The sequence below is a fragment of the Mustelus asterias genome, chromosome 7, assembly GCF_964213995.1.
Source record: "Mustelus asterias chromosome 7, sMusAst1.hap1.1, whole genome shotgun sequence".
Lineage (NCBI taxonomy): Eukaryota > Metazoa > Chordata > Chondrichthyes > Carcharhiniformes > Triakidae > Mustelus > Mustelus asterias.
In genome coordinates, this window is record NC_135807.1 from 58,744,408 (window position 1) to 58,763,840 (window position 19,433).

At 44.1% G+C, this 19,433-nt stretch overlaps 1 protein-coding gene across 1 annotated transcript in view; it reads right to left on the reverse strand.

Annotated features, from left to right (window-relative positions):
• The window catches only part of kcnq3 (potassium voltage-gated channel, KQT-like subfamily, member 3), a 328,352-nt gene that overhangs the window by 270,861 nt on the left and 38,058 nt on the right, over positions 1 to 19,433 (reverse strand). The gene's annotated exons all lie outside the window — the stretch shown is intronic.

Here is a 19,433-nt window from a genome sequence, read left to right on the forward strand (position 1 = left end):
TTCACCAATGTTGTGCCATCTTGCGGAGTTAGTGGGGGTGGTAGATGGGTTTAGAGAGTGGATGCTGGACCAGGGCCTGGGTGGCTGAAGGTAGGGCTGCCAATGACAGGGCAGCAGGGAATGGAGGAACATGAGGAGTCTGAAATCAGAGGAATGGAGAGATGTGGAAACAATATAGGGCAGGAAGTGACACAGGTAAAGGAGAGGCAAACCACACTTTCAGTGAAGCATTTGTTATTACACTATCTATTAACATCTGTCAATTTCTGTACAGTTAAGCTGTGAACTAACTGAACAATACTCATATCAGCAAAATCAATCTCTGGGAGCCAATGGGGTATATTGAGCATGGAGGAGTCCACATGTACTTCCACACCTGATCAACTGTAAATTCAGGGCAATTTACCTGTATAAACCGGGTTTTCATTGACCTTCTGCTGACATGTTAGCTGCCGATCAAGTGAGTTACTGAGACTATTCACTCCTCATACAAACTTTTCCAACATAGGGGCTTTTCTAGCTGGTATATTTACTGGGTGATGTTGTAATTGTTTAACCTAGCGGTTATATGCCAAGCATGTAAAACATACTTAAAACCTTTCCCTGATGCCAGGCAAGCTGGCAGTAACACTTTACTGTCCTCTAGCTTAATTACTGTAACCCTCCCCCAGTTAGGGAAATTACTGCCTGCCCTGGTTTTAAAATTTCTCCAATAAAGCAGTAATAAGAACAATGGTGAATGTCGTTTTCAGCCTGACTCATTTTTCGGCTGCTAATAGTTTTGCTTTTTCTCCAGGATTAGGGCATTCTACCACTGGCAAATGAATTATAATGATGTCTCAGCAAATTTATTCAGCATATGGCAGGCTAAAACCAGCCAGGTTCCACTCCTGATTGCTAATCAGTGACCTCAGCTCTAAGCGCTCAGGATGGAGGTGAGCAGGCAACAACATCAGGCTCTGATGTAATGGTTCCCCATAGATGGATAGCACTTCAGCACTCAGACAGTTGGAAGAAGATTGCTCATAATCTTGAGCTCAATGATAAATGTACGATTCTCTGCACAAAAGCGGAGAACACCGTGCGTTCTGGAGTATGTGCCATGTGCCTGTTCACTTAACCTTTAATAACCTCGTAAGTGTTTGACTCCAGCCCCGGTACATAAACAAGAGAACTGCAGCCTCTATCACGCCTTAGAAAAGTTCAACAGCTTTAGCTTCATTAACCCTTTGTGTTCTGAATGGTATTGGAAATTATACATTTTACTGGCATGACAATGTTTTTTAAAAATGGAGATCAGTTGGCCCAGTGGATTATCTTATATCCTTGAGCCAAACAGCTGACAGGGTTACTCTGCAGTAAAGGTTTTGGATCGAGCCGTTTCTGGCTTTTGGAGGAGTCAATACTCGGCCAAACATTTATTTCCATCATTGACAGCACTGTGCAAAGTGAATTTGTTCAATCTAAACCCGGCAGTTAAGGAGAACAGGTCCTTTACATTAAGCTGCTCAGAAATCTCCATAATTAGGAAAGTAACTCAATCCGTGTAACCATTGTTAGTGCTGGAAATGGAAAAACTACAGTAGCACTGTTTACCCAGTGAGCATGATGGTTTTGTATTCATTAATTGTGGTAATCTGCTATATACCCATTTGTCATCTTGCCCTTTTAAACTTACTCAAAGAGTAAAGGAGTTCTCCCAGCATCCCGGCTTAGGTTTCTTCCTCAAGCAATCACACCAATAAATTGAACTGATCATTTATCTCATTATGTGGAGCTTATGGTACACATATCAGTGGTCACTTCTGCACACAAAGCCATGACTGCATTTCAGAAGTAAATAATTGGTTGTGTGCTTTGTGATATGGTAAGCAAGATAAATGTGCTATCTGAATGCAAGTCTTTTTATTTATTTGAGAAAAAGGATGGTTTTCAATAATATTATAATAATAGCGGTATGGTGGTACAGTGGTTGGCACTGCTGCCTCACAGCGCCAGGGATCCGGGTTTGATTCCTGGTTTGGGTCATTGTCTGTGTGGAGTCTGCCCATGTCTGCGTGGGTTTCCTCCGGGTGCTCCGGTCTCCTCCCACAATCCGAAAGACGTGCTGGTTAGGTGGATTGGCCATGCTAAATTCTCCCTCAGTGTACCCGAACAGGTGCCGGAGTGTGGCGACTAGGGAATTTTCACAGTAACTTCATTGCATTGTTAATATAAGCCTACTTATGATTAATAAATAAACTTTAACTTTAATGACCAGGTTCTCAGGGACAATTTGACTGCAGCTATTTCCAACACAGCTAGGTGTTCTGATGAAAGGTCGCAAACCTGAGAAATTAACCATTCTCTCCCCACAGATGCTGACAGACCTGCTGAATATTTCCAACATTTCTATTTTAATTTCTGATATCCAGCATCTGCTAGTATTTTGCTTTTCAAATAGTGATGCATTTGATTCGATCAACACTCCATCCAGTAATATTATAATATTATTGAAAACCATCCTTTTTCTCAAATAAATAAAAAGACTTGCATTCAGATAGCACATTTATCTTGCTTATCAGTACACAACCGACTCCGAGGTGGAGAAAAGTCCGTGGCTTAGATCATCTCCATATTCAGTTTAAAAAGATACTACGGGCACTAAAGGGTCTAAGGTTGGCTTCAGCCTCTGAACCTACAAGTTGCCTCAGGGAAGACAATTACTCCATTCCTTGTTGTAAGTGAATCATTTTCCACATGCCCTAAGAGCCCAAAGCCAAAAACATTACTAATGAAGTACAAATGGTACAACATGCTTTAGCAACCTTAATGACTTCCTATATAGAAGAGAATGTGTGAAAAAAACATTACCATCTCTTTCAGGGAAGGAAATATCAATACATTATTGATCTGAAATGATATTATAAGACAAATAATAACATAAGAACATAAGAAATAGGAGCAGGAGTAGGCCATCTAGCTCCTCGAGTCTGCCCCGCCATTCAATAAGATCATGGCTGATCTGAAGTGAATCAGTTCCACTTACCCGCCTGCTCCCCATAACCCCTAATTCCCTTACCGATCAGGAATCCATCTATCCGTGACTTATTCAACGAGGTAGCCTCCACCACTTCAGTGGGCAGAGAATTCCAGAGATTCACCACCCTCTGAGAGAAGAAGTTCCTCCTCAACTCTGTCCTAAACTGACCCCCCTTTATTTTGAGGCTGTGCCCTCTAGTTCTGGTTTCCTTTCTAAGTGGAAAGAACCCTCCACTTCTACCCTATCCAGCCCCTTCATTATCTTATATGCCTTTATAAGATCACCCCTCAGCCTTCTAAACTCCAACGAATACAAACCTAATCTGCTCAATCTCTCCTCATAATCTACACCCCTCATCTCTGGTATCAACCTGGTGAACCTTCTCTGCACTCCCTCCAAGGCCAATATATCCTTTCGCAAGTAAGGGGACCAAAACTGCACACAGTATTCCAGCTGCGGCCTCACCAATGCCTTGTACAGATGCAGCAAGACTTCTCTGCTTTTATATTCTATCCCCCTCGCGATAAATGCCAACATCCCATTTGCCTTCTTGATCACCTGTTGTACTTGCAGACTGAGTTTTTGCGACTCATGCACAATTTGCTATTATTTCTTCCAAAGTGAATAACCTCGCATTTGCCAACGTTATATTCCATCTGCCAGATCCTCGCCCACTCACTCAGCCTATTCAAATCTCTCTGCAGACCTTCCGCTTCCTCCACGCAATTCACTTTCCCACTTATCTTCGTGTCGTCAGCAAGCTTTGTTACCCTACACTCAGTCCCCTCCTCCAGATCATCTATGTAAATAGTAAACAGTTGAGGCCCCAGTACCGATCCCTGCGGCACGCCACTAGTCACCATCTGCCAACCAGAAAAGCACCCATTTATTCCAACTCTCTGCTTCCTGTTGGATAGCCAATCCCCAATCCACGCTAACACCCTACCCCCAACTCCGTGTGCCCCAATCTTCTAACTTCTAACATAAATCACGTGATTACATCACAGTGCTTGTCAAACAGAAAGAGATAGTCAGAAAGAGATTCCACGGTGCCAATGAGAAAATATGGCAAAATTTAACTTTTAATATCAGGCAGAAAATATTGCAGTAGGGACATACTTGAACTGAAATAAAAACAGAAGGAGCACAGGGGACTGGATTTTCATGGAACAGATGAGAAGAATGAGATGGGAAATATCCCAACTTGGCAGATCCATCTCCTTTAAAGTGGCCCTCGCTCAGTTTTCACTCTGGGGAGGAAGGACATAGATCATGGGAACATAGGACTTCATAGGGCTAGGGGTGGATTATTCTGCTTTTTGGACTTGCTCCCCCATTCAATAAAATCATGGCTGATCGGGTTGTATCTTGACTCCTCTTTGTTCTCTGCCTCTCTTGGCTCCCTTGTCTATGAGGATGGAGGTGAGCCTGCCATCTCTGGACGAAGGCCTGAGGTGACAACAGAGGAGGTAGGCTAGAACGTCAGCCTCCATTTCTTGGGACACAGGACCAGTTGTGGTGATAAATGCCAAAGCCTTGGACTCTCACAACTTAACATTCCATGTCCCCATATATCCTCCATAGCCACTCACCCAGTATCCACAATGGGCAGACCTCAGAAGCCATCAGCAGAATTCTCCATTTTTTCGACGTATAGTGGCAGGTAATGCCAGCAGCAATGTACCTGTTGGCCAGAAAATGGCCTGATCTCATGCCAGATTCCATTCTTGGAGCACTATCAATCATACACAAGGCAGAGTTAGGAGGCGATTTGTTCAGCCTGTCAGCTAAAGGTCCAGGTGCCAAATGTCCAGCACATGCATATTACTCCCTCCAGCCCAGCTGTCTTCACAAGACTGTGCAGGATGTCTAGAACCCAAAGGCAAAAGACTCGCAGCTCCAAGAAGAAATTTGTACCCGATTCAATCACTTGCTCTCAAGGCTTTGATACAAGCCTGGATGTCAATCACTGCAATAAAAACATATCTAACTTACTACACAGTATCTAACTATTAAAACTGAAAGACCAAGATTATTTTTTGTATTTCATTGCCTGTCAATGAAAGAATTCTCTGCTTCTTCACAAGGGACTGGTGTTCCTCTGCACATTTTTAAAAACAAGAAGCAGGCAAAGAAAACTTGCTCGGGTTGTACAGGTAAATATTGCCCTCGATTGAGAGGGACATGGCCACACAGTACCTTGGCACTGCCCCAACACTGCCTCAGTGCCCAGTCACTGCCCTGTCAGGGACAATGCCAGGGTGCCAGGGAAGGGGGGGGGGGGGGGTGCTCCCGTTGGCAGGACAGTGTGGAAGGTTCCCCATATCGGGGGAATATGCATATTGCTCTTCTTCACACTGATCAGTGACGGTGTGAGGAAATGGCCACCAACTGTGGTCTACGTAGGACAACCTAGAGGCTGGAAATTGAAACTTATGCAAGTAATTAATCTTTGATAGCTTGTAGAGCTTGCTCCATTGATGTGGTGTCTACTAAAAGGCTTTGAGCTTTCTGTGACAACACTTGGAAGATATCCCTCACTCTATCAGTGGGTTATGTGAATCCCTCTACCATTGAACATGCTGCTGAAAGCTCACAATCTGTGGAGCCACCATTCACTAGTCACATTATACAAGAAGGAAAGCAAGGGAAGGGCACTATAGGCAGCATACACACAACCTGAGGAGTAGGAACAACTTGCAGAAATGCTATTGATCTGTTACATCAGTCTTTTTAAAAAAGAATTTAAGGCAGCTGTAATTGTAGTGCAATCTAGTAATAGTCTGTGTGATACGTTTGATGGGTACTAGCTTCTTTTGATGAATATCTAGAAATGGATGCCTGGTATTTGTTGTGCCAATAGAACTAGGAACAAAAATATAATTAACAATCAGCATGGATTTTGAAAGGCAAAGTCTCGCCTGACAATCCCTTTGAATTTTTGGCTGGAACTTTCCGGCTATTCACACTGGCGGGATCTTCTGGTCCTGCTGACGGTGCATCCCGCGGCGGGTCACCCACTGGCGAGGGGTGGAGTCAATGGGAACTCCCAAAGACAGCGGTGGAACCAGAAGATCCCACCACCGGCCAAGGGCGGGCTGCCTCCTGTCACCCGGAAACACACTGTGGGGAGGTCAGAGAATCACGCCCTGTGGAGTACCAGAATGTAGGTGTGATATATCTAGCTTTTCAAGATCTCTTTGATAAAGGTTACAAATAATGGGCTAATGAATAAGATCAGAGCACGCAGGGTCAGGGGGTGGGACTTTTCAATCCCACCCGTGAAAGGGTCAAAAACTTCCACCCTTTAAGGTACTTTTTGCTGCTCTCCAAATTTTCCAGTCCCATCCTAAACAATTCCCACCATGAGTGGAAGTGGAAAATCCTGGCCAGGGAACAAGTAGCAGAAATGATGGATAGCCCTGGTGCAAGGCAGTGATGGTAAAGGGTAGCTATTCAAAATGGTAGAAGCCAGAAAGTGGGGTCCTCCAAGGTTTTGATAGGGTAGATAAAGAGAGAATGTTTCCACTTATAGGGAAAAGCATAACGAGAGATCATCAGTTATAAGATAACCACCAAGAACACAAAATGGGGAATTCAGAAGAAACGTCATTACCCAAAGAGTGGTGAGAATCTGAAACTTGCTTGAGGGAAATCAGATAAATGTATTAATGGGGAGGCTAGATAAGCAAATGAGGGAATAGAGGGCTTCTACGGGTAGACTCCAATCATGAAGAATAGGGTGGGAGTCAACAAAAGCATAAAGTGGAGCAAATGTATGATGTATGAAGAGGGATTGACGAGATTAGTATTGTTTTCACTGGAGTTTAGATGAATGAGGTGGGATCTCATAGAGACTTATAAAATTCTAACAGGACTAAACAGGGTAGATGCAGGAAGGATATTCCGGATGGTGGGGGTGTCCAGGCCAGGGGTTACAGTCTGATGATACAGGGTAGACCATTCAGGATGGAGATGAGGAGACATTTCTTCACCCAAAGAGTGGTGAGCCTGTGAAATTCATTACCACAGGAAGTAGTTGATGTCAAAATATTGAATGTATTTAAGAGGCGACTGGATATAGGACTTGGGACGAATGGAATAAAAGGTTATGGGGAGAAAGCAGGATTAGGCTATTGAGTTGGACGATCAGCCATGGTTGTGATGAATGGCGGAGCAGGCTCGAAGGGCTGAATAGCCTCCTCCTGCTCCTATCTTCTATGTTCCTATGTTTCTTTGTAAAAGGCCAGCATGGAGTGGCTACACCAGTTCTGTGCTAAATCTTTTATATAACTCTATATAACTGACATTGCAATTGAAATGAATGAAAAGTAATTATAGGTGAAAAAAAATCAAATTTGATCTCCAAGCGATTCAGGGGTTAATCAGGGACAGGCAGAAAGTGCAATTAATGCCACAATCCAATCAGCCACGATCTTATTGAATGGTGGAGCAGGTCAAGGGACCAATTGACCTACTCCTGCTCCTAGTTCTTATGTTTCTTACACTTAAAATTAACCCCATCTGTATTGAAGAAACTCACATTCAGAGCAACAAATAACCAAATTAATGATGAGCTGCTCAAGGAGCAGGAGAGTGTTAATGTGTTAAGAGTAGACCGGGGTAGTGCTGCAGTATTGATTTGCAATATCATTCTTCAATGCATGTAAACATTTTGGAGGCAGGAGGCTGGGTGTGGGTAATCAACTGGGTGTTTCTATCATTATGATTTGCTTTTATTACAGCTAAAGAGGGTAAGACAGTGATCTTTCTTCACTTACTTTTTCGCGGGTTTTCGAGTGTTCGGGTTTTTAGAAGTTTAGGCTCGTTTTAGAAAAGAGGAAGTAGGCCGCCCGCAGGGCAATCTGGGAAGGCGTGTAGTTTTTTTCTAAGTGCGCGGGAGGTTTAAAAAGCAGGCCGCAGTGTGCAGCGGGCAGCGTCGGGAGCGGGCACTGGAGTGAGTGGGAAGCAGAGTGTGAGCTGTAAGGGCTTTGGCTCACAGGGCTTCGGGGGACAGGGTGAGCAGGGGTGAGTTTTTAATTCTTATTTACTTTTCTCTGTGTACCTTGGTATAAAGGGTCAAATATGAGTGTGAAGCCAGTGTGTTGTTCCCAGTATAGGATGTGGGAGGTCCTGGAGGCACCTGGTCTCCCGGACATCCGCATCTGTGAGGGGTGTGTCGAGCTGCGGTTCCTGAGGGACCGTGTTAGGGAGCTGGAACTGCAGCTCGAGGATCTTAGGCTGTTCAGGGAGAATGAGGAGGTGATAGACAAGAGCTATCATCAGGTGGTCACACCAGGGCCACGGGTGGAGGCCAAGTGGGTGACGGCCAGGAAGGGTAAGGCTAGGGTAGTTGAGAGCACCCCGGTGGATGTGCCCCTACACAACAAGTACTCCTGCCTGAGTACTGCTGGGGGGGACAGCCCATCTGGGGGAAGCAGCAGTGGCCGTGTCTCCGGAGTGGAGTCCAGCCCTGTAACTCAGAGGGCTAAGGAAAAGAGGAGGAAGGCAGTGTTAATCGGGGACTCGACAGTAAGGGGGTCGGACAGGCGTTTTTGCGGAGGCAGGCGGGAGTCTCGGATGGTGGTCTGCCTCCTTGGGGCCGGGATCCAGGATGTCGCTGGTCGAGTCCCAGAAATCCTGAGGGGGGAGGGAGAGGAGCCAGAGGTAGCGGTACATATTGATACCGCTGATGTGGGAAGGAAGGGGGAAGGGGTCATGAAAAGAGAGTATAGGGAATTAGGGAGACAGCTGAGAAGGAGGAAAGCAAAGGTAGTAATCTCAGGATTGCTGCCTGTGCCACGGGAAGGTGAGGGCAGGAATGGAGTGAGGTGGAGGATGAATGTGTGGCTGAGGGACTGGTGCAGGGGGCAGGGATTCAGGTTTCTGGACCATTGGGACCTCTTTAGGGGCAGGTGTGACCTGTACACAAAAGATGGGAGGCACTTGAATCCCAGGGGGACCAATATCCTGGCGGGAAGGTTGGCTAAGGCTACTGGGGAGAGTTTAAACTAGATAGGTTGGGGGGAGGGGATCAAGACGAGGTGACTGGGAGCGAGGAAGTTAGCTCGCAAACAGAGAAGGGTTATAGATGGTGCAAGAGGGAGGATGGATGGGGGATAGAGAAGGGGAGAGCTCAGAACAAAGGATTGAGATGTGTTTACTTTAATGCCAGGAGTATAGTGAATAAAGGGGATGAGCTCAGAACGTGGATCGATGCCTGGAAGTGTGATGTGGTGGCCATTACGGAGACTTGGATGTCTCAGGGACAGGACTGGATACTCCAGGTGCCGGGATTCAGATGTTTCAGGAAGGACAGGGAGGGAGGCAAGAGAGGGGGTGGAGTGGCACTGCTGATCAGAGATAGTGTCACAGTGTAGAGAAGGTTTATGATGTGGAGGGATTGTCTACAGAGTCTCTGTGGGTGGAAGTTCGGAGTGGGAAGGGGTCGATCACTTTGCTGGGAGTTTTCTATAGGCCGCCTAATAGTAACAGGGAGGTGGAGGAGCAGATAGGGAAACAGATCGTGGAGAGATGCAATAATAGCAGAGTTGTTGTGATGGGAGACTTTAATTTCCCAAACATAGATTGGGATATCTCTCGGGTAAGGGGATTGGATGGGGAAGAGTTCGTTAGGTGTGTTCAGGAGAGTTTCCTGACACAGCATGTGGACAAGCCTACAAGGGGAGAGGCTGTACTTGATCTGATACTGACCAATGAACCTGGACAGGTGTCAGATCTCTCAGTGGGAGAGCATCTTGGGGATAGCGATCATAACTCTATCTCCTTTATGCTTACATTGGAAAAAGAGAGGATCAGGCAAGCTAGGAAAGCGTTTATATGGAGTAAGGGGAAATATGAAGACATAAGGCAGCAAATTAGAGGAGTAAATTGGAAGGAGGTATTCTCGGGGAAATGTACTGAAGAGAGGTGGCAGATTTTCAAGGAATGTCTGTCTAGAGTTCTACAGGACAACGTTCCGAGCAGACAGGGAGGAGTTGGTAGGTTAAAGGAACCATGGTGCATGAAAGATGTGCGGGACCTAGTCGAGAAGGAAAGTAAAGCATACAAAAGGTTCAGAGAGCTTGGCGAAGGTAGGGATCTAGATGAGTATACGGCTTGTAGGAAGGGACTAAAGAAGGAAATTAGGTGAGCCAGAAGGGGTCACGAGAAGGCCTTGGCAGGTAGGATTAAGGAAAACCCTAAGGCGTTTTATAAATATGTGAAGAGTAAAAGGATGAGACGTGAAGGAATAGGGCCTATAAAAGGTGAAGGCGGGAAAGTCTGTATGGAACCAGTAGAAATGGCAGAGGTGCTTAATGAGTATTTTGCCTCGGTTTTCACAGAGGAGAAGGACATGGGTGGATGTACTGTGGGCTTGCGGTGGACTGAAAAGATTGAGTATGTGGACTTTAACAAAGAGGTTGTGCTGGAATCTTTGAATGGCATCAAGATAGATAAGTCGCCGGGTCCAGATGGGATGTACCCCAGGTTACTGTGGGAGGCGAGGGAAGAGATTGCAGAGCCTCTGGCGATGATCTTTGTGTCGTCGATGGAGACGGAGAGGTGTCGGAGGATTGGAGGATTGCGGATGTGGTTCCTATTTTCAAGAAGGGGAATAGGGATAGCCCAGGAAATTACCGACCAGTGAGTCTAACCTCAGTGGTTGGTAAGCTGATGGAGAAGATCCTGAGGGACAAGATTTATGAGCATTTAGAGAGGTTTAGTATGCTCAAGAATACTCAGCATGGCTTTGTCAAAGGCAGATCGTGCCTTACGAGCCTGGTGGAGTTCTTCAAAAATGTGACTAAACACATTGACGAAGGGAAAGCGGTAGATGTGGTTTATATGGATTTTAGCAAGGCGTTCGATAAGGTCCCCCATGCAAGGCTTCTAGAAAAAGTGAGAGGGCATGGGATCCAAGGGACTGCTGCCCTGTGGATCCAGAACTGGCTTGCCCAAAGGAGGCAGAGAGTGTGTATAGATGGGTCTTTTTCTGAATGGAGGTTGGTCACCAGTGGTGTGCCCCAGGGATCTGTTCTGGGACCCTTGCTGTTTGTCATTTTCATAAATGACCTGGATGAGGAAGTGGAGGGATGGGTTGGTAAGTTTGCCGACGACACGAAGGTTGGTGGGGTTGTGGATAGTCTGGAGGGATGTCAGAAGTTACAGAGGGACATAGATAGGATGCAAGACTGGGCGGACAAGTGGCAGATGGACTTCAACCCAGATAAATGTGTAGTGGTCCATTTTGGTCGGTCAAATGGGATGAAGGAGTACAATATAAAGGGAAAGACTCTTAGTACTGTAGAGGATCAGAAGGACCTTGGGGTCTGGGTCCATAAGACTCTGAAATCGGCCCCGCAGGTGGAGGAGGTGGTTAAGAAGGAATATGGTGTGCAGGCCTTTATCAATCGAGGGATTGAGTTTAGGAGTCCAGGGATAATGATGCAGCTATATAAGACCCTCGTCAGACCCCACTTGGAGTACTGTGCTCAGTTCTGGTCGTCTCATTACAGGAAGGATGTGGAAAAGATTGAAAGGTGCAGAGGAGATTTACAAGGATGTTGCCTGGATTGAGTGGCATGCCTTATGAGGATAGGCTGAGGGAGCTCGGTCTTTTCTCCTTGGAGAGACGTAGGATGAGAGGAGACCTAATAGAGGTATATAAGATGTTGAGAGGCATAGATCGGGTGGACTCTCAGAGGCTTTTTACCAGGGTGGAAATGGCTGCTACGAGAGGACACAGGTTTAAGGTGCTAGGGGGTAGGTACAGGGGAAATGTTAGGGGGAAGTTTTTCACACAGAGGGTGGTGGGCGAGTGGAATCGGCTGCCGTCAGTGGTGGTGGAGGCAAACTCAATAGGGTCTTTTAAGAGACTCCTGGATGAGTACATGGGACTTAATAGGATGAAGGGTTGTAGGTAGGCCTAAAAGGTAGGGATATGTTCGGCACAGCTTGTGGGGCCGAAGGGCCTGTTTTGTGCTGTAGTTTTTCTATGTTTCTATGATTCCAGATTCATCGTCTGTTTACAAAGCTGTCAAATTATCCAGTGGAATTTCCAATATTTCTGTGATAGCTGGAACACAACATGAATAACTCTTGCCCCATCACGTTGGCATTTCTCAAAGCATTTCACACTATGGCTGGAAATTTCAAGATGTTGTGGACCTGCCGACAGCACACCCCTACATCAGGTTCCCCAGCGGCATTGGGTGGAGTCATTGCAAAATTCCATTGACAATGGCAGGACCAGAAGATCGCACTGCCAGCCAACGGCGCATCACCTCCCGCTGTGATTTGCATGCCATGGGGAGGCCAGAGAATCACACCCAATCAGTGATTTTTGAAATACAACAAGTCTCTGCTTTATCACCAATTTATGTATTTGTGTCTGACTGGCCTTGGTCCCTTTTTGAAGCACGCAAATGTTCCTGTTGCTTGCAAAAACAGCTAATTATTTTAATGATTCACTACACTCCAGCCTCCTAAATGACCTGTTGTCTGCGCAAAGTCAGGCATCAATGTCAAAATGTCCTACATGGGCAGTTTAATTGTACCCAAAACAACTTTAACAGCAAGATGATCTAATAAGCAAATACAGTCATTCGAATAGATCAAATAATTTCATCTTCATTAACCTTATTTCAGTTCTTTACAGAATATATGGACATAAGCTCTCTGCTCATTGGCATGTGTAAATTCAGCCTACTCTAACCTTTTTAAAGCGAGCTTGAGGGTGATAGAGCCTCCACCCACTCTCATAAATAACAAATCCACTAAGAGAGGACAGAATTCAACAAAGTGGTGCTACAACGAAGCACACACAAGAGTACTTTCAGTGCCTGGGCAGAGTGGGTGTGGGCTGGACTCTGTGATATTTTCCAGCTCATGAATCACAGTTATAGCCAGCTGTACCCTGCAGAATCTCACCACACAGTAAAGCCTGGAGTTGAACATTGCTAGGGAGGTAATAATTACTTTGAAAATACAGCCGTGTGGAGGAAAGCATCACAAAAACCATCACTCTGAGGACCCCCCAGCGACAACTACTTCCTTTGCTTAACACAGTCTAAACTTTGACACTATCTCCACTCACACATTTTCAAAGTGGAACGATCCTTCAGTTCACGACCCATCCTAGAAGATGACAACACACTTGCTCTCTCTGCTCTGACATGGCCATGGCAGTATTCATCACCTCACTAAATGTCGATAAATAAATGCATCATTTTCTGCATGACTGACTTCCATGAACAACAAAGCACAACAAGCGCATGATAAATTTTAATATAACAAAGTCTAAACCAACCATCTCTTACCATGTTTTTCCTCATTGGCATTGCATGCCTTTCACTGATTCCAATGCCTCTACTGGATTCAACCTGAAGTTCCAGTCTCAAGGGTAAAAATCCTCTCAGCATCAACCTGTCAAGTCCCCTCAAGATTTTGTATGTTTCAGTAAGATCACCTCTCATTCTTCTGAACTCCAATGATGTAGACCCAGCCTGTCCAAACATTCCTCATAATATAACCCCTTCACCCCAGGTATCAGTTAAGTGAACCTTCTCTGAACTGCTTCTGGCACATTTCGATCCTTTCAGAACTCCAGATGTGGTCTCACCAACACCCTGTATAACTGCAGCAAAACATCCCTACTTTTATACCCCACTCCCCTTGCAATAACTACCAAACATTCCATTTGCCTGCCTAATCATTTGCTGTGCCTGCAAAGTAACTCCTTGTGATATGTGTACCAGGACACCCTGACCTCCTTATACCATAGACCTCTGTGATCTATCCTTATAAATTACATGCTGTTTTCTATTTTTCCTGCCAAAGTTCATACTTTCTCACATTATGCTCCATCTGCCAAACTTTTGCCAACTCATTTAACCTTTGTAGACTCTTTTAAAAGTCAAAAGTTTCTCCCCAGGTCAAGAGCAAAGATTGGGACAATCCCCAGCTCTGCAAACCCAACCTGGGAGAAAGTGCCCCAGACATTTTATCAGAAGGACTCTTCAAATGCAGACAATAAAAATATAACAAAACTTACTCCAACTTATAAATCAAAAAAAGGGTTTAATAAAAAAACTTAATTACTCCAAACTGGGGCCTCGTCCTGGGCCACTCCAAACTCTCCACAATTCCCAACAGGTTCTTATTTATAGTGAGTCAGCTGGTCATCTGACCATCACATCAATCTGTAATTGGTTCCATGGTTTACTGGGTCAGCTGACTTTTACAGCTTGTTACCACTGGTCACGTTACATCCGATACAAAGTTGATACCAGTTACATTCTAACACCAGCAGGTCTAATTTTCGGTCCAAGAGTGGGGAGGGGACGGTTAGCGAAAATGGGATTCATGTTAGATGACCCCGGAATGCGTGCAGTAGTTGCTAGGTGCAGAGACAACTGGACGGAAAGCCTGCCTAACTGCACTGGCACTGTCGAAGTTAAAAAACAAGTAAAACATTTCTGAAGTAAGTGTCACAACGTTTATTTTTTCATAAAACACTCATTCATAAAAACTCATTCACTACGTTCCTTTAATTGCATAATCCTTGATAAAACAAACATTTCATTCAAGTGGCTAATCCCTTATAAATACAAGTATTGGAATTCACAGTCCCAATTCAAAGAGTCTATAAACACTTGTAGCTGTCAATTAAACTGTGAAATGGCAGGCACCCCACTGTGACAATAGAAGGTTATGAAACCAGTCACGTAGCACTAATCTAGTAATGGTACCCCTCAGATTTATGTCTCTAGACAGAATGAGATAGCAAGCATTCTTAAAACATTAACAGAAAGTGCACAAGGATTTCTGGGGGCCTCACCTGTTCCTCTAACAATGCTCATTGATAGCTGCTCCAAAGAGAATCCGTGGTCATGCAACTTCATGCAAAGGGGCATCACTCTCCCATGGGGGCGGGGGTGGGGGGGGGGTGTCTACCAGGGTGGGAGGGGTGGGGGTGATCGTCACTGCTGAGGGGCTGGCGTCGGGGCTGGCCTGGGAACGCTTGTGCAGGCCGCAATCGGGCCGTTGGGGGGGGGGGGGGGGGGGGGGGGGGCAGCACTGCGAGGGTCCTGGACTGGCTAGTGATCTGCATGCGCAGAGTTCCGGAACTGTCAGACTCTGGCGTAAATAGGCCCTGCCCCCCCAAGCTTTTAATGATAGTCACGATTGGGACTTCTGCATTGCACAGAATAGGGAGATACGGGTTTGAAGTTGCACTGAAAAAAAATCGTGATTTTCACCAGTTTTCCTGCAAATTAAGCACTTGGAATTTTTTTGGGAGAATCACCTGTTCCCCCCACAGGCGGGAAGGACAAGTTACATTGGCTTTTTCTCAAGATCGTGCATTGCCAATCCAATGCAAGATCATGAGGAAAATCCAATGTAGCTTTCTCTTACAATGAATCAGCTGGGGCCCAAGGTGAAAAAACAAAACAATTTTCCAATGCTAAAATAATTTATATCAAAAACGCAGTTCTCTCTCCTCCCGCAAATTCTAAGATCAATAGTAATTGCTCCAGAGAAGTTATATGGTCAATAATGTAGGTCAGGAAGCAATTATCCAAAAATCCTAAATGTATTGAGATGTAAAGTATTTTTCAGCATTCATCAAAATGGAGTGTTAACTGATAGAAAAAGTGAGAAGAAAGGTAAAAAGAAACAGAATAATTGAAATGCAAATTTGACAGATCCTTATTTTAGGGGCAAATTGACATTCGTTAAAAAGACAGACTTGTGGTTTTTAAAAACCGTGTTGAATCTTGAAGATGCAAAATGTTGCCGGCACAGACATTCTTACTTTCTGTCGGAATAACCACTGGTGAACAAGTTCCAGTACGAGACAATTTCTCCTGACTTCCTCCATTCTCTCAGTAGTAAATGTTTGTTCTATGCTGCCATGTTACAGATTTGTTGATCAGTTTGTTTGTGCAGAGGCGTTCATGCCGTCGGGATATTCCAACACACTTTACAGCTGACATATGCAAAAACTGCAGCTGCCAATTTGTGCTTGGCAAGAGCCCTCAATAGCAATGTGATATTGACTGTTTTATTCCATGATGTTGATGCCATGTCAATGCAGGCACTCCCCAGCCACCCAGGTTATGTGATGCCCTGTCAAAAGTGAAAAATTGTTGCCTCTTCCCTTTAGGTGATCAGATCTAGTCCAGGAGATCACATTGATCCTGATTGATGTGATACAGCAGCTAGCTTTTGTGCGAGATGACCTCTGCTCCAGACAGAAACAAATCCTGCTCTTGCTTGGTTACGAACAAATCATTCTTCCATTAATATTGAAAACATCAGTTTGGTACCCAAACTGTCCTCTATTTAAGTGAGAGCGCTCCTTCATCTAAATCATATCCACCACTCTTCTGACAATCTTTTTGCATGGTAGTTTCTCATAATGCTCCCAATATATATTCACTGGATGCTTTGAAAAAGTTCCATCTGAAGCTGCTCCCTCTCAGATCGAGAACATCCCACAAGAACAAAGACATAAGTACAGGAGTAGACCATACGGCCTGTTGAACCTGCTCAACATTCAATAGGACCAGGAATGATTTTGGGCTTCAACTACGCTTTCCCCCCAACTCCTCTGAGAGACCAAATATCCATGTATCCCAGCCTTAAATATAGTCAACAATGGAACATCCACAACCCTTTGGGGTTGAGAATTCCGAAGATTCATAATCTTTTGAGTGAAGTAATTTTTCTCGATCCTAAATGATCAGCTTGAGACTGTGCCTCCTTGTTTTAGATTCCATAACCGACGGAAACAATCTTACAGCGTCCACCCCATTGAACCTTCAGAATCTTGTATGTTTCAATGACCTTGTCTCTCATTATTCTAAACTCCAGAGACTATAGGCCCAATTTATTCAGACTCTCATCACAGGACAACATCCACAGCCCAGTGATCAATTTAGTGAACCTTCGCTGTGCCACCTTCAATGCAAGTATATCCTTCCTTAGATATGAAGACCAAAACTGCACGCAGTATTCCAGATATGATTTCACCAAAGCTTGTATAATTGAAGTATGAGTTCTTTATCTGTGAACACCAATCCCTAGTAATAAAGGCCAACTTTCCATTTGCCTTCTTACCTCCCACAGGTATCAAATGTCACACTTCAAATGGCCTTTCATCCATTTAGCTCCATAGTCCATGCAAACAACAATCCTTAGATTTTCAGCCTGAATATAAATCAATACCTCCATAACAGGGTCAAATGCCAGGCATAAATGTTGCACTTCTCACCAATTTACAAATGCCCTTTGTAAAGAATTGAGTTATGTAATGCAAATTATTATAAATCTTTGTAGGAAAAATGTGAACTTGCAAACTATTGTAATCTGATGTTGATGATGCTAATGTGGATAACAGCTAATGTAGATAATCCAGGCATCTCACATATAAACAATCACAACCTGCAAGTTAAATTGGTGTTATCGATTCTTAACTACATATAGACAAATCTGAGTTTTATCAGTGCAATTCACGTGAAATTGGCCAAAATAGTGCAAAAGATTGGGAATTTAAAATGTAAATTGCATCGAGGAAAAACTGAGTTCCCATAATCTATTGAATAGATTAAAAATAATTTTGCCCCAAATTACCCCAGATCAAAATAGGACATTAATGTTTTATAAATACACTGACAGTGATTACAACGTTACTGCTGCCAATTTCATTGTCTCAATTTTAGGACCACAAACCTAATCAGTTTCCAGGCACTGTTAATTAGCAAATTTAGCATATTTAGAAAGATTGGACATGCTATTTATGAGGTGGCTGGGGATTACGATAGTGGGGGAAAGAACATAGAAACAGGAGTAGGCCAGTTCGTTCCTCGAGCCTGCCCTCCCATTCCATATGGCCAAACTCCACATACTGATATTAAATTTGATACATGTAAAATACAGATGTACATGGAGGTTCCCAGGTTTCTGCCAAATTTAGCATTAGGGCCTCACTATAATTTTTGTCTTTCATTTCCCACCTGGCAACTCGACAAAATGGTAGGGTGACTGGTTCGCATGGCAGGAGCACACAGCCAGGGACATTCACAGATAAACTTCAGCAAATGTGACGGTAGGGCATGCCTGTGGTCGAACAGGAGCTTAGGGGGAGGGCTGTGCATGATCGGCAGAAGGAAGACCAAAGGTTTTCTTGAGGGGAAGTTTTCCTGTTCCTCTTGGCCCAGAAGGTGTGCGGCAAAAAGCATTTACTTGCCCGAGTCAGCAGCTCTGCCTCCAGTTTGCTGCTGGTTTCTGAAGTTCTGGAAAATCCAGCTGACAGCTTAAATGTGAATCAGACTCTCCGCTGTGCTGCAATTTAAATACGATAATGAAATGTCTTATCAAACCAAGCACTGACACTCCCGCAACTCAACAAGTCAACAAACACATAGCCAATTGGGTGGGGACGTGTTCTTTTTGTAAAATAGTTTAAACCCACCCCGACAATCTCCCACGCATCAAGGGGGGTTTAAAATTGACCCCATTATTTCAGTCGGAAGTCTAAAATATGTCAGCTCTTATACCAAAAACATTGAAGGACATGCACAAAACACAGCACGACTATTCCTCATTTTTCTAAAATACTGTCAACATATTTTCAAAGGGCCTTTCATTTTGCAGATATTGTGAACTAAAAATCCACGAAGATTGATTGTAAATAAAATAAAAAGTCCAGTCATTATTAAGCAGAATAGTACAATACATATTGCATAATTAATAAAGATGTATAAAAACAAAAATGCATTTTTATGACTACAATATCTAAAATGCACCTAAACTAAATAGCTTTGCAGTCCACTCCATTGTTTCATATTAGTTTCCTTAAACTTTCTGTATCATTGTTTAAACCACTGGGCTGAATTTTCCTACCTTTCATTAGCTTGAGTCCCCACTCCACACTTGCCCTGTTCCCTTCCTGATTTTGGACTTGGCAAAAGAAGTGTTTGTTGCATCAAATACGAAATAAGGCACAATGATGTACGGTGATAAATTCATACCAAACTGTAGCTCAATTGCAATTTCGGGAGACACAAACCATGTGTATGCAAAACACAGAATATGAAGTCATCGGAGAGGTCTACATGCATGTTATCTGATCCCACTATTCCATCAACTGGGACTTCACAGGAGTCTTACTGTCTGTTGCAAGAGCAGCCCCATAGCAAGTGTTTACTCAATGATTTCATTGACATCTTCCTCATACCACGGCTGTCTTGTACTTATTGCCAGCAGAGAGCTAATTCATTATACAATTCTGAAAAATAAATCACAGATCTCACCACTCAGTGCCATATATAAAAATAGAAAATGGTGTAATTGCATATTTCCATCAGCATCTGAAAATGAAAATAGGTCAACTCTTTGAGTG